We start from the raw sequence: 12,891 nt of genomic DNA, 5'->3' as shown, positions 1-12,891 counted from the left end.
GGCATTGTCAATGACACTTTCCATCACATTGATGAAGATTGAAAGAGACTAATGAGGTCTGATTTGGGTCTGATGTACTGGGTTGGATCTGTCCTGCTTGTTGTGGACAGGACATATCTGGGCAATTTTCCACATTGCTGTGTAGATATCAGTGCTATAGCTGTAATGGAACAACTTGGTTTGGAGCACACATTTTTAGTATTATTGCCAGAATGTTGTCAGGCCATAACAGCCTTGGATGTATCCAATGCCTTCAATCCTTTCTTGAAATCATATGGAGTGAACTGAGTTTGCTAAAGACTGGGATCTGTGATGCTGGTGAGCTTCGGTGAAAACCAAGATGAGTCATCCCACTTCAGGTGGCACAGTGGTTAGCACTGCTGCCTCACAGCACCAAGGACCGAGTTCAGTTCCAGCTTGGGTCAGTGTGTGGAGTTTGCATGGTCTCCCCATTATTGCGTGGGTTTCCTCTGGGTGCTGCAGTTTCCTCCTACAGTCCAAAGATGTGTGGGTTAGGTGGATTGGCCATGTTAAATTGCCCCTTAATATTAGGAGGATTAGCAAGGTAAATACAAGGGGTTACAGGGATAGATCCGAAGTGGGATTATTGCTGGTGCAGACTCAATGGGCTGAATGGCCTCTTTCTGCACTGTAGGGATTCTATGAATATATTTGCAAATGTATCAGCCTTGTATTTTGCACTGATATGCTGGGCTTCCCCATCATTGAGGATGGGGATATTAGTGGAGCCTTGTTTTCCAGTTAATTGTCCACCACCATTCATGAGTGGATGTGGCAGGAATAAAGTGGCAGAGTATAGATCTGTATCCATTTGTTGTGAGATTTCTTAGCCGTGTTTATTGTTTGCTGCTTCTACCGTTAAACATGCAAGTAGTCCTGTGTTGTACATTCACCAGATTAACACTTCATTTTTGGGTATGCCTGGCAATGCTCCTGGCAAGGGCATAGTGCCAACCTGGCAGTGCCAACCCCTGCCAAGGGGCAGTGACAAGGACATTGCCAGGCTCCTGCTTGACTATGTCCCTTTCCTATGGGAGCTATAGGTACCTTAAGACCCTCATGTGACCCCCCACAGCAGGTTCATGTCTAGGTGAACCTGTTTTAAATGATGCTGGTTTGATGTCATGCCGTTGCCTGCTAAATACCCAGTGAGGGGGGGATGTCCCAGACAGAGTTCCCATTAATGACACTGTAATGTATTAAAATGAACTTCCTGGGGTCCCATGGCATGTTTCACACTACACTGCCAGCAAGGGTGCTGGAAGATTGGAACTTGAAAATTCACCAGCACAAATCGTGCTTTCTGGCTTTTGAGTACCATTCCCAGTCTGCGAACTCAAAATCAACCCCATAATATTTGTGGTTATGTTGAAAACAAAGAAGCAAATAACTTTCCTTTTTGGGAACTCACTTAACTTACCCTGGTTATCCAACTGGTTATTGAAATAGTACTGATTGAGTCTGGGATAACTCTGTAGACCCAGGTCTGGTGGGACCCACTTTTCCAGAAATATCTCTGCAGTATAGGAAACATGCAGGCAAGCTCCAAGGTTGTGCTCCACAATGTACAGCAGGTGGCAGCACGACTGGAGGAATCCAGCATATATATTGTAATTGGCTTCTCAACACTTGAATCCACCCTAGGGTGCGTACCAGCCCCAGGCAGACCTGGAACAGGACACCACTCATCAAGGTCCCTAAGGGAATCTTCACTTCCTCTAAGGTTGCCTGTGGTATCAAATTAGAGCAAGCTGCCATTTCCAGCCTCAAATGATTGGGACTGGGACACAGACAAATATTTCTGAAGTTTCATTGATCTCACAGTACCATTAGGTTTATCTTGTGCAGTGAGGGGTGGGGGGTGTGGCTCAGTGGATACGCAGAACCAGGGCTCTGTGCTAGTGGTAAGAATGTGCTTGCATGATACTGCTCTCTATCAGTATAGCAGCAGATACCTCTTGGCAGTCCCCTCAGATAAGTGTAGAGGAGGCAGAAAGGAAGTGTTCAGGCTGTTCACGTAGCCTGAGGTGTAACCTGCAGCAGCTGCATCAGGTGCTGTGAGAAAGAGCCTGGGGAATTTAAATTCATGTGAAACAGTCAACCACCACCACATTCACTTGCACCAAGGAGGAGCAGGAATGGATTCCCTGACCTTTAGAACTTCATAACTTTTGATCCATTCATTTTACTGGAATGAAAATCAGGTGGACTCTACAATGGATTTCCAATCTCACGCATGAGGACAAACATCTACCCCACATTCTACACACTGGTACTAGTATCCTCAATAAGTAGGTACCATTTGTCTTCACTGGATATTCTTCAGCCTTGCCTCCTTCTATTTCTCCTCCTCTTAATTCCAGGAAGCAAAGGATTCCCCAGTGTGATACCCACTTTGCAACTGGCCTGGAGGCAGGGTGGCAGCTCTGCATCAAATAGCAGAAAAGCAGATGGCAAATCAGAAAAGCAAAAGGAAATCTAAAATTGAAAAGATTCTGTAAAGTTCTAAAAATAATTGAGTTTGGGCTGTGGATGTATTTCTACATTTGCCTGAGTGCTCAGAATACACAAGCTCAATGTAGAGATAGGTGATTACTGCTAAATGTAAATGACTGTGATAACAGTCATGATACCACAGCTTCGGTTACTACCTCACTTAAATGCACCCACTCCTCAGGGGAACTGTTAAAGTAATCAGTTTTTGACACCTAGCCTGGCTTGCCCACCTCTAGTTTTTTTATGTACTTGGCAATTGACCGTCAGTCATCAGATAAAAGATTATTTGCCTCATTTCCCACTCCACCCAGGTTTAAGGGCTTACAAGATCCACAGAGAGTTAGGTGGCAGTAAGCATTCATCAGATTTGTGATTTGAGAATCAGAGCTGGAGACGAGCAAAACTCATTTTTCAATTCTAAGCTATTTAAATGGGATCTCTTTCTGAATTGTACAAGTTTGTGTAAGAATCTGAACCCAAGCCCTTAAATTTGGCATCTGACGGGGAAACAGGTTTGACTTGCTTTGCGGCATCTCTTAAAGCGAGTTTGATGTTGATCTGGTTTGAAGTTTGAAAGCTAAGAAATAATTCAATGATCTAGGGCTCCGAGTGCTGGTGGAGTAACATTCCTCAAACTAAATACCCAAGGTGTTAGTTACAGTGTTCATGGGAAACATTGTTCTGTGTTTGTTCCCTCTGTGATTTGAGCTCCCTTTCCCCCAGACCCTCGTTTCTCCTGCATGAGTGGAAGTAGACATTCTATATCAGATGCTACAGGTTGCTTATGACATATATTGCATTAAGCCTTTTGCTCCTATATTAGGTTTCATCTTAAAGTGATCCAATTGGTTACCACCATTTTTTAAAAATTCAGTCATGGGACATGGGCATCACTGGCTAGACAGCATTTATTGCCCATCCCTAATTGCCGTTGGAGAGCAATTAAGAGTCAACCACATTGCTGTGGGTCTGGAGTCACATGTAGGCCTGACCGGGTAAGGATAGCAGATTTCCTTTCTTAAAGGACATTAGTGAATCCAGATGGGGTTTTCCAACAATCAACAATGGCTTAATGGTCATCAGTAGATTCTTAATTCCAGATATTTTTTATATTGAATTCAAATTCCACTGTCTACTGTGGCGGGTTCCCGGAACATTAGCTGAGTTTCTGGATTAATAAATTACAACAGAGATAGCAGATGTCACCAATGTTAGATGAATTTTGGGAGGTCTTTTCTCACAATATCAGAAGATATATTCAAGTGTTACTTGAAGATTCCTGAGTTCAATGTTTTCAATATAATGCCTTGTGTGGTATTGTTAAATTTAAAGTATTTATGTTATACCTGCAGTAGCATTGTAAAGTAAGTTTTAGTGTATCAGATTGGGTTAAAGATGTGTTCTGGGGAACCTTGGAAACTTTTAAGTCTACCCTCAATTAATTTAATTTTGTAGATAATGTAGACATATCTTCAAAACATGAGAGAGGGATTTGGTACAAGTGAGTAGGCATGCAAGCAACAGCCCTGTCTTGAGTAACATTTCAACTGTACATTGTAACCAGGCCAGCTGAAAACCAAACTATAGCTATTAGTCTCAATCCAAATGTATGCCAAAAGTTCAGTTACTTTGTAACATAATTTTAAATGGTTTATGGAGATGTTTGAAATTTCTCAACTTTGTTCAATAAACTCAATTTTCTTTCTGTAATTTTGCAACTCCTGATAGCCAAGACTCTTCATTGTGATGATCCTTCCAAATAAAACGTTCAGGGCGCCATTGGACAGTCCATGAAAACAGACACGGTGGTAAATCTGTGCCTGTTGCTTCTGATGCAGGCAGTATGCCAACACCGTCAGCCCAAATGCATGTGATGCTAGCAGCGCTTAAAGCTAGCCTGCACTACTTAAAGCCAGCTAACACATCTTTAAGAGGAGGTACATTCTGGCTGGAGGAGGAGGCTCTTTATGGTAGTGGGAAAAATAATGAACTTTGTGGCACAAGAGGGGAGAAAGTTTGCATCAACGTTGTATTGTGCACTGTAGTTGAGGAAGCAGAGAGGAAGAGAGATGTGGAGGGAATTTTCCCATCCCGTCCGCCGCGGGAATCGTAATCGGCGGCAGGGGTGGGGAGGGGGTGGTACCATGCAGCAGTCAATTGTCCTCGGACAGGATTTTCCAGTTTTAGGGTGAGCATGGCAGGAAAATCTGGCCTGTGATCTACCCACAGGAAGGCCTCCAGTCAAACTTTGTGAAGGCAATGGAATCAGATAGCCATGCTGGTCAGCACCAGGAGTCAAGCCCAGTGTACCAGGATGCAATGTCACAGCAAATTCAGCGATTTCATCTGAGTGATCAAGGACAGTGAATATGTCTTCAAATGTCATGTCCAACCAACCACACTTCTAGCCTCAATGCACAACACCCTACCAGCAATCTCTATCAATTCTGACTGATAGCTACCATGCATAGCTTCACTTCACCCTCACACACTTAGCATTGCTGCAAACCCCTCACCCACAACTCACAGCTTGCACATACCACCAGCTATTCAACCTTGATGCATCACACAAACAGATTGTACCACAGTCAATGATATGCTTCCCTCTCTCTTGCAGGACAAGTTGCGGCATAACCGAAGGCAGAAGGAGCCAGTCAGTGGAGGCCAGGCATGGCTGCATATTGTTATCCTGATGGGGGAGATTGTGGTTGCTATCTTTGAAGGGGCCATTGTTGAGGCCATTGCCAGCAACATGCTGAAACCATAAACCATTTGATAGAACAGGCTACAGCAGGAGGCTGATGGCTATGCACAATGAAATGCTTGGTGCATTAGCTGAACATGCAGAAAGTCTGCATGAAATGGCAGGATTATAGAAGAATCCAGTACTAACTTTGCCCAGGACTTTGTGTCATGCTCAGAACCCTTCTTTCCATTGTGAAATTGGTGATCAATTCCATTAGCATACGTGAGCCCATTGATGATGATGCTGATGTAGTGGACTGAAGACTAATGTTTCAGCTTCCATTGCAACATAAGCAGAGAGCACTCTGGGTCTGCTGGCTGCCATGGAAGCTCAGACTTAAGTCACATAAAGTCAGCTTGTTACCTTGGAAACTCAGGCTGGTTTCATATAAGCTAAGCTTGTTGCCATGCAGGCTCAGAGTGCTGACATTGTGTCTGTGGATACCAATGTTCAAAGGGGCTTTTGGGGTAGGATAGCAGTCCAGCAATCTCTCCTCCCACATTCTACAAGCATTGCTGAGGCTCAGCTTTGGGAGAGTTGTAGTCACTTCATGAAGCTTTAACCTACTGTTCTTTCTTAGCATGGGAGGTTGTGTCGCAGTGGTATTATCACTGGGTTAATAAATCAGAGACCCCAGGCAAGATCTGGGGACCTGGGTTCAAATTCTGCCATGGCATATCACATCTTTCTACTCTGTATACTTCCAGCAGACACTTTCTGCATGTTGCTAACATCTTCACCAAAGTGAAATCCTGTGCTAGTCACATCATTAATGTGCAAGTGTGTACTATGGATGCCATTTCAGAACAATAACAGCTATCTTGTCACTGAACTAGGTGCTCAGGAGCCAAATTTTGTGGCCTTCACATTTTAGGGCAGAGATTTACGTGCAAAGGCTTAATTCCCTTATTGCAAAGTCAGGTATTTTTATGCCAGAGTTCGCCTTCGAATACATTATTCAAGCAATCATTCTTCCTTTTTGATCTTAGTCAGTAATGCACTAAAACCCTCCACCCATCTGGAGCAATCCTCAAATGGGAATGCAGGAGAATGAATGGCAAATAGAATATTCCCATGATTCATCATATCCCAGTCTCACATTGATATTCCTATTCAGTCTTGCAAGGGATAAACTTTGAAACCATTATTTATAAAGCTACTGACATAGGGACATAGGGAAAGAAAGGGTGATGGCAAAAATAGGAACTTCCCATTGACAAATCCCCCAATATTACCCTAAAAATGGTTCAGAAACCTTTGAACCTGGGTACTACAAGCAGGAATAGGTATGTCCTTTGGGTGTACGTGGGAACCAACCTGGAGTCTACATTAAGGTAGAGGCATAGCACCCCTAGAATTGCCCCTTAATGATACAGACATAGGTTGTAGATTTGGTGACATCCAAATAGCTCCACATACCTCAACCAGTTCAGTGAAAGTCATCCAGGCACGATTATCCCTGAAAATGTTTTAGGCCTGAGTGTTAATAGAGTTATTGGTCATAGTGGGCACCAAAGCCAAGTCTGATGTTGGCCTTGAACTAATCCCACAAGAGTCACTGAACAGTGATCAGGACAAGAAACATAACCTCTGCTAACCCCAAAGACTGAGGCCAAATGTAATATCGCTACCATTATCCTAGTTGTAGTCAACTCATTTAGTATAGATGAAAATGAGGACCTCCTGGTCTGAAAGATTTGGCCACTGACTGTAATATATGTTCTGGCATATTTAGGGTTAACATGGGACAGTGTATAGTGCCGCCCACACAGTAATGTAAGAGTGCGTATGACCCAGGGTCAGTCGCGTGTTGGATAGGGCCATGTGTATCAGCAAGCAAGGCACAGCTTCTAGCTTGTACCCTTCACTGTATAGTTGTAAATAACTCTAAAAGTTGATAAAGGCTTACAATTCACCTATGGATGATTACAAAGATTTCTTCAGACCTGCTGAACTGTACCCAACACTCTATAGCACTGACTACCTTACCCAAATGAGCCCTTAGGACAGAAAACCTTTTGATTTGACCAACTTTGCCTCTTCTTTCTTTAACTTCCCCTTTCAAGTGCACAAGGCAGAACCCTCACCCACCATTGAGCACAGGGGATTCTGTAATCCTAAGATGTTGAAGACAACAACACTTAGCCTATCAAATCATCACAGAACCCTTAGCAATACACCAAGAGGATTTACTACTTTTCTAAAACCTTTGCAATCAATACAATTTTCTGTATGAGCTGCAGAAACTGCCAATAATAAACCTTCCAGAGGAAAGAAAACTCTTTACACTTAAAATCTTAAACCATTACAATTACAATCCACACATTCAGGTAAAAGCACAGAAAAATCTTGACCTGCATGGTGTATGTATCAAAATATTGGCCACATCGTCCAGACTTTGGAAGACTGGTTCATTGGACATCGGAGATGTGAATAAGACGTGTGTCAAGATTCCGTGGAAGCCCTGATGTGCCGACTTATTTGGAAATTGCCCTGGAATTTTCCAACTTCTGTAGGGCAGTTCCCCTGCTCCCCGAAAACTTCTGTAAATGTCTCCAACTCTGAGCTATAGTCGGAGACCTCAGACAGTTCTGATATACTTGCCTGATTAGTTCTCCCGAAATTTAGATAGAAAAATGTTTTTGTCCATCTCCTGAGTTACTCCAGCACCAACTCACCAGCCATTCATACTGACTCTCCCTTGACCCAGCCCGACTACCCCCACCCAACTAAACCCGCAGACCACCTGAGTACCCCCCGACCTGAATCAACTACCTCTCCAAGGCCACTGAATTACTCCCCTGACCTGACCCAACTAAACCCCCTCCCCAAACCTCCCTCACCTGACCAGACCTGGTTACCCCAGGCACCTGACTACCCCCGACCATCTCCTGATAACTTGACTGCTTCCTTGTCCACTCAAGACCCCACTTATTCTGACCTGACCTGACTATCTCCTGATTACAACCTCCTGAATACTCATCACCTCATCTACCGTCCCCCCCATGACCACCCAAAAACCCCTGACCTGATTCAATTACGTCGACCCTGACCCAGCCTGACTCCCCCTAATCTAAATATACTCCTGACATGACAGACGCCCCCCCCCCCCAACCTAACCTGACTACTGTCCCAACCTGACCAAATTAACCCCCAACCTGGGTCAAGTACTCCCAAACACACAAGTATCACTTTGACCTGACCCGACTACCCCCCACCCCAACCCAGTGAACCCCCTCAACCAACCCAATTACCTTCCAATTCCAACTAGCCTATCCCCCAACAAGCCCCAGACCCAAACTACCACCTCAGTCACCTCAGGTCAATCCTATGTTGATTGCTGATTCTTGGGAATATCTGGGCCATTATGGAAGAGAGATGTTCCATATTCACAGAAGATCAGAAGGCAGTAGCAGCAGGTAGCTGTGGAGATCACTGCCAGGATTCATGCCTCAAGGGCTGAATGCAGTGCTGCAAGAAGTTCAATGACGCTTGGAAGTAAGTGGTCAAGGTCAGTGAGTGCATCTTCAGATGTCACATTCAACCATCTGCACTACTAGCTTCAGACACTGCTCAATTCACCACACCCTCATTACTCATCTGCCAAGAATCTTTATCAATTGGAATTCACACATAACATTTACAGGATTTGCTGCATCCTCGGGCACTTCGATTTGCTGCAAATTTCAAATTGACATCTTAAAGTCTGCAAACACTGCCAAATTCTCCACCTTGGCAACAGCATAATATAAACAAATGACACAATACTCACTGACATATTTCCCTCTCTTTGTCTCATTATAAAGGTGATGCATAGCCGGAAATGGCAGGAGATAATCTCTCCTCCCCTTCTCCCCACTGTATGCCTGCAGGTCCTAGCACCATGGTGGTGATTGTGCTGGTCATTATTTGGAGGGCCATTGCTGAGGTCGTGGTCAGCACTGGGGTTGAAACTATAGCAGATGTCAGTATACTTGTATCTCATCTTCTCACATTTCACTTTCCTCTCACCTCACACTCTCTGCAAACTGCAAATGGTGTAAAGTGCACATGTTACGTCCCACCTCTCCTCATCAGAACTTTAATGTGGAGATACCAGCATTGGACTGAGTCTCACAACACCAGGTTAAAGTCCAACAGGTTTATTTGGTAGCAGAAGCTCCTTAGCCTGATGATGGAGCAGCACTCCAAAAGATCATGCTACCAAATAAACTTGTTGGACTTTAACCTGGTGTTGTGAGAATGCTTACTGTATCCAAAACTTTAACCTTTGAGCCTTTTACCTTTCAAATACTCAAGATGTGCAACCTGGCCAGGCAATGGGAACAAGTCGAGAAGAGAGTGATGATGGTAAAGGCCAGCGCACGGTTTCACGCTCACTGGTACCAGCTCAGATACTGACACTCTGCATATCTGATAGATTTGAGGCTGCATCAGGCACAAATACACTGCAGCTTGGGCAAGGAAATAGGGTAATACATAAAGAGTTAGGTTGCACATGAATTCTGCCCTAGAGGACTCAGACAATGACTTTGATGCTACAGGCTACAGAACAGAACTGATTGCTTTGGACAATGAAATGTTTGGTGTATTAGAAAATCTGCCAGAAACTCAATGGTCAAGGAGCATGAGGGAGTCTGGCATCAACATGGCACAAAGCTTTGAGTAGAGCTTGGGGCCTGTCTTTTCCAGCCGGAAAATGGTGGCCAACTCCCACAAAACACTTGCAGACCTTATCATTTTGCAGAGTGCAGTGCTTAATGCTTCAGCTTTTGTTACAGTACAAGCAACTGCCCCCAAGTGTGAAAGCTCAGACTGAAATTACTCAGTTTGTTGCCATGCAAGTTCAGAGCAGCGTGATTATGCTGGCGGATACCAGTGTTCAAATGGGCTTGGAGATGTCTGGTAGTCCGTCACCAGATTGCAAAAGTAGCTGCCCTGGGAGAGGGGCAGTACTCCAAGAATTTCAAACCTCTATGAGGGCTATCCCCTCTTAGGATGACAACATTCATTCTCCCACCACTGCCACTCAGCCAGTACCCTTGCTGCTTGCTGTCAAGATGGTGCAGTCCAAAGCAGAGGTGCTTGCGGTCATCCTCCATGGCAGTTCTGCAGTTTTTTCCACCAAGTATGCTATAGCTAATAGACCTAATTGCAAAGGAGCACCAGGCAGTCAAAGGAACACAGAAGAGAAGAACTGAGGGAATGCAGAAGTGATTGGTTTATGTTTATTCTGCTTATGGAATGATTTCATGAATAAATTTGGTTTGAAATATTAGTTTTGTGGTAACATTTATTTTGCATCTTGACTAAGTGGACATTGTGGTGATCAGTTCAGAGTGAAAGTAAAGTGCGGTGAATGGGAAATTGGGCTTTGATGTTTACTGGTATTGCACTGAGACGAGTTCCTTAGGAGTAGCCTGGGCAAACGAGGCCCACTGAAGTTGCATGTTCCTCCTACTCCACATAATCTGCATCTCCTCATGCTCATATTCCTGCTCCTCAGCTGGTCATTGTATAATTGGACTGCTCCTCAAAGGCAGCATGCAGCAGACCACCACCCTGGCACAGTGGTTAGCACTGCTGCCTCATAGCACCAGAGACCAGGGTTCAATTCTGGCTTTGGATGACTGTGTGATGTTTGTACATTCTCCCTCTGTCTTTGTGGGATTCCTCTGGGAGCTGCAGTTTCCTCCCATGGTCCAAAGGTGTGCGGGTTAGATTGATTGGCTATGCCAAATTGCCCAGTGTCCCAGGATTATGTGTCCCAGATTAGAGAGATTAGTGGGGTAAATGTATGGGATTGTGGGTTGGGCTTGGGGTGGGATTGTTGTCAGTGCAACTCAATAGGCCAAACGGCTTCCTTCCGCACTGTAGGGTTTCTATGGTCTACTTCAGTTTCCTTCCACTATCCTAAGATTTGTGGGTTAGGTTGACTGGTCATGTTAAATTGCCCCTTATTCAGGGTAAATACGTGAGGTTACAGGGTTAGGGCCTCGGTAGGATTGTTGTCGGTGCAGGCTCAATGGGCCAAATGGCCTCTGTACTGTAGAGATTCTGTGAAATCTTCACTTCCACTCAGTTGAGTCCAGCAGGTGTCCTGTACAGCCCAGTCCAGGAAACATTGTTTCAGAATGCCAGCAGTCTGCTCTGTGCCATTTCTTCTGCTACATGGCTCTGGTTGAATTCAAACTCCTTGTGTGCATGGGTTGTGCACCAGAGTCATTGGCCATGTCATCAATGAATCGCCCTCATCACCCAGCAACCACCTTTTATCGGAGCGGCGTAAATGCACAGCAAACTGCCACGGAATAAAGATATGGCTGCCCTCAGGATGCCAGGAATTGATTCTCTATGGTCACACCCTTGCTGGATATTGAGGGAGTGGGATTCCTTGCAGTTCCATTGTAAGGCAGAATTATTATGCAGTGTCCACAAGTTGATGTGCATGCAGTCAATGACATGCTGCGCTTTGAGGAAGCCTGCAGTCCCAGTGACGTCTCTCACTCTGTCTGCTTCTCTCTGGAGAGAATGAAACGTGATTAGTTCTCGATGAACAGAAAGCTTCAATGATCTCCCTTATGCAACAGTGGAAGGCAAACTGAAAGAAGTTGTAAATATCTCCAGTTTAGCCACAAGCTCATCGCTGCAGTCACCTCAATAGCCATTAGTAGTGCAACTCTTGTTCTGCTCTCAGGTTGCTGTTGTGGCTGCAGCAGATGGTAAATTTCGATGAGGACATCCTTCCCGAAGCACAGAAATCACACACGTTCACTTGCTGAGGGTCAGTAAGGAGAATTGTTCCCTTAAACCTTGGGCAGTTATGGTCTTGTGCTGAAAGTTCTTCCCCCCCCCTTTCCTCTTCCAGCAGATTGCCTTGCTGCCCGTGTCTCAATTCATTCTTCAGGTCATGCTGTATTGCAAGAGAATGCCTATAAGTGCACTCACATCTGTGCCCAACTGCAGAAACCTAAACTTAACATAAACACCTTCAGCACGTGCTGCACCACTCACTGTAAACGGCAACAACTTCAGCTAACTATAGAAAACACAAAACATTTGTAGAATCAACCAGCAATTAGCCTGTAAGTAGTTGACGGTGCCTTAAATCAGGGTGGGAGGGGGGGGGGGGGGGGCTTCCGTTGAACTTGTGTTCACCTATGCAAAGTCAGGAGGTGTTACCTGGCATGTTGAGCTCCAAAGTGACACTGCTGGCATCAAAAGTGAGCCCTGCACACTAACTGATAGCACCATCTGCCCAGTTCTGCATGATCCAGACCACATTCATTTTTGGACCCCCCACTGTGGAGTGCAGCACTCTGGCCATGGATGGCACCTTGGGATTTCGAAGGGCACTCATCGCGCCGAAGGACGGGCGCAGACCCATCCCAATTTTGTGCCGGCTCCCTTGCAAGATTTTTAACTGAAGCCATTGCGTCAATCAGAGTACATTAATTAATGAGTGACACATTAAGAGGTTTGTTTCCTAATCTGAATTTTTTTTAAAAAAATTGCAATTCAATTGCTGCAAATACTCAGCAGGTCGGGCAGTACATGTGGGTCAGAGAAACAGTCCATGTTTCAGGTCGGTGACCCTTGGTCAGTACCTGCGTTTATGGATCGCCTTT

The sequence above is a fragment of the Carcharhinus amblyrhynchos genome, chromosome 12, assembly GCF_965287045.1.
Source record: "Carcharhinus amblyrhynchos chromosome 12, sCarAmb.v2.hapA, whole genome shotgun sequence".
Taxonomy (NCBI): Eukaryota; Metazoa; Chordata; class Chondrichthyes; order Carcharhiniformes; family Carcharhinidae; genus Carcharhinus; species Carcharhinus amblyrhynchos.
Note: the sequence above shows the minus strand (reverse complement) of the source record.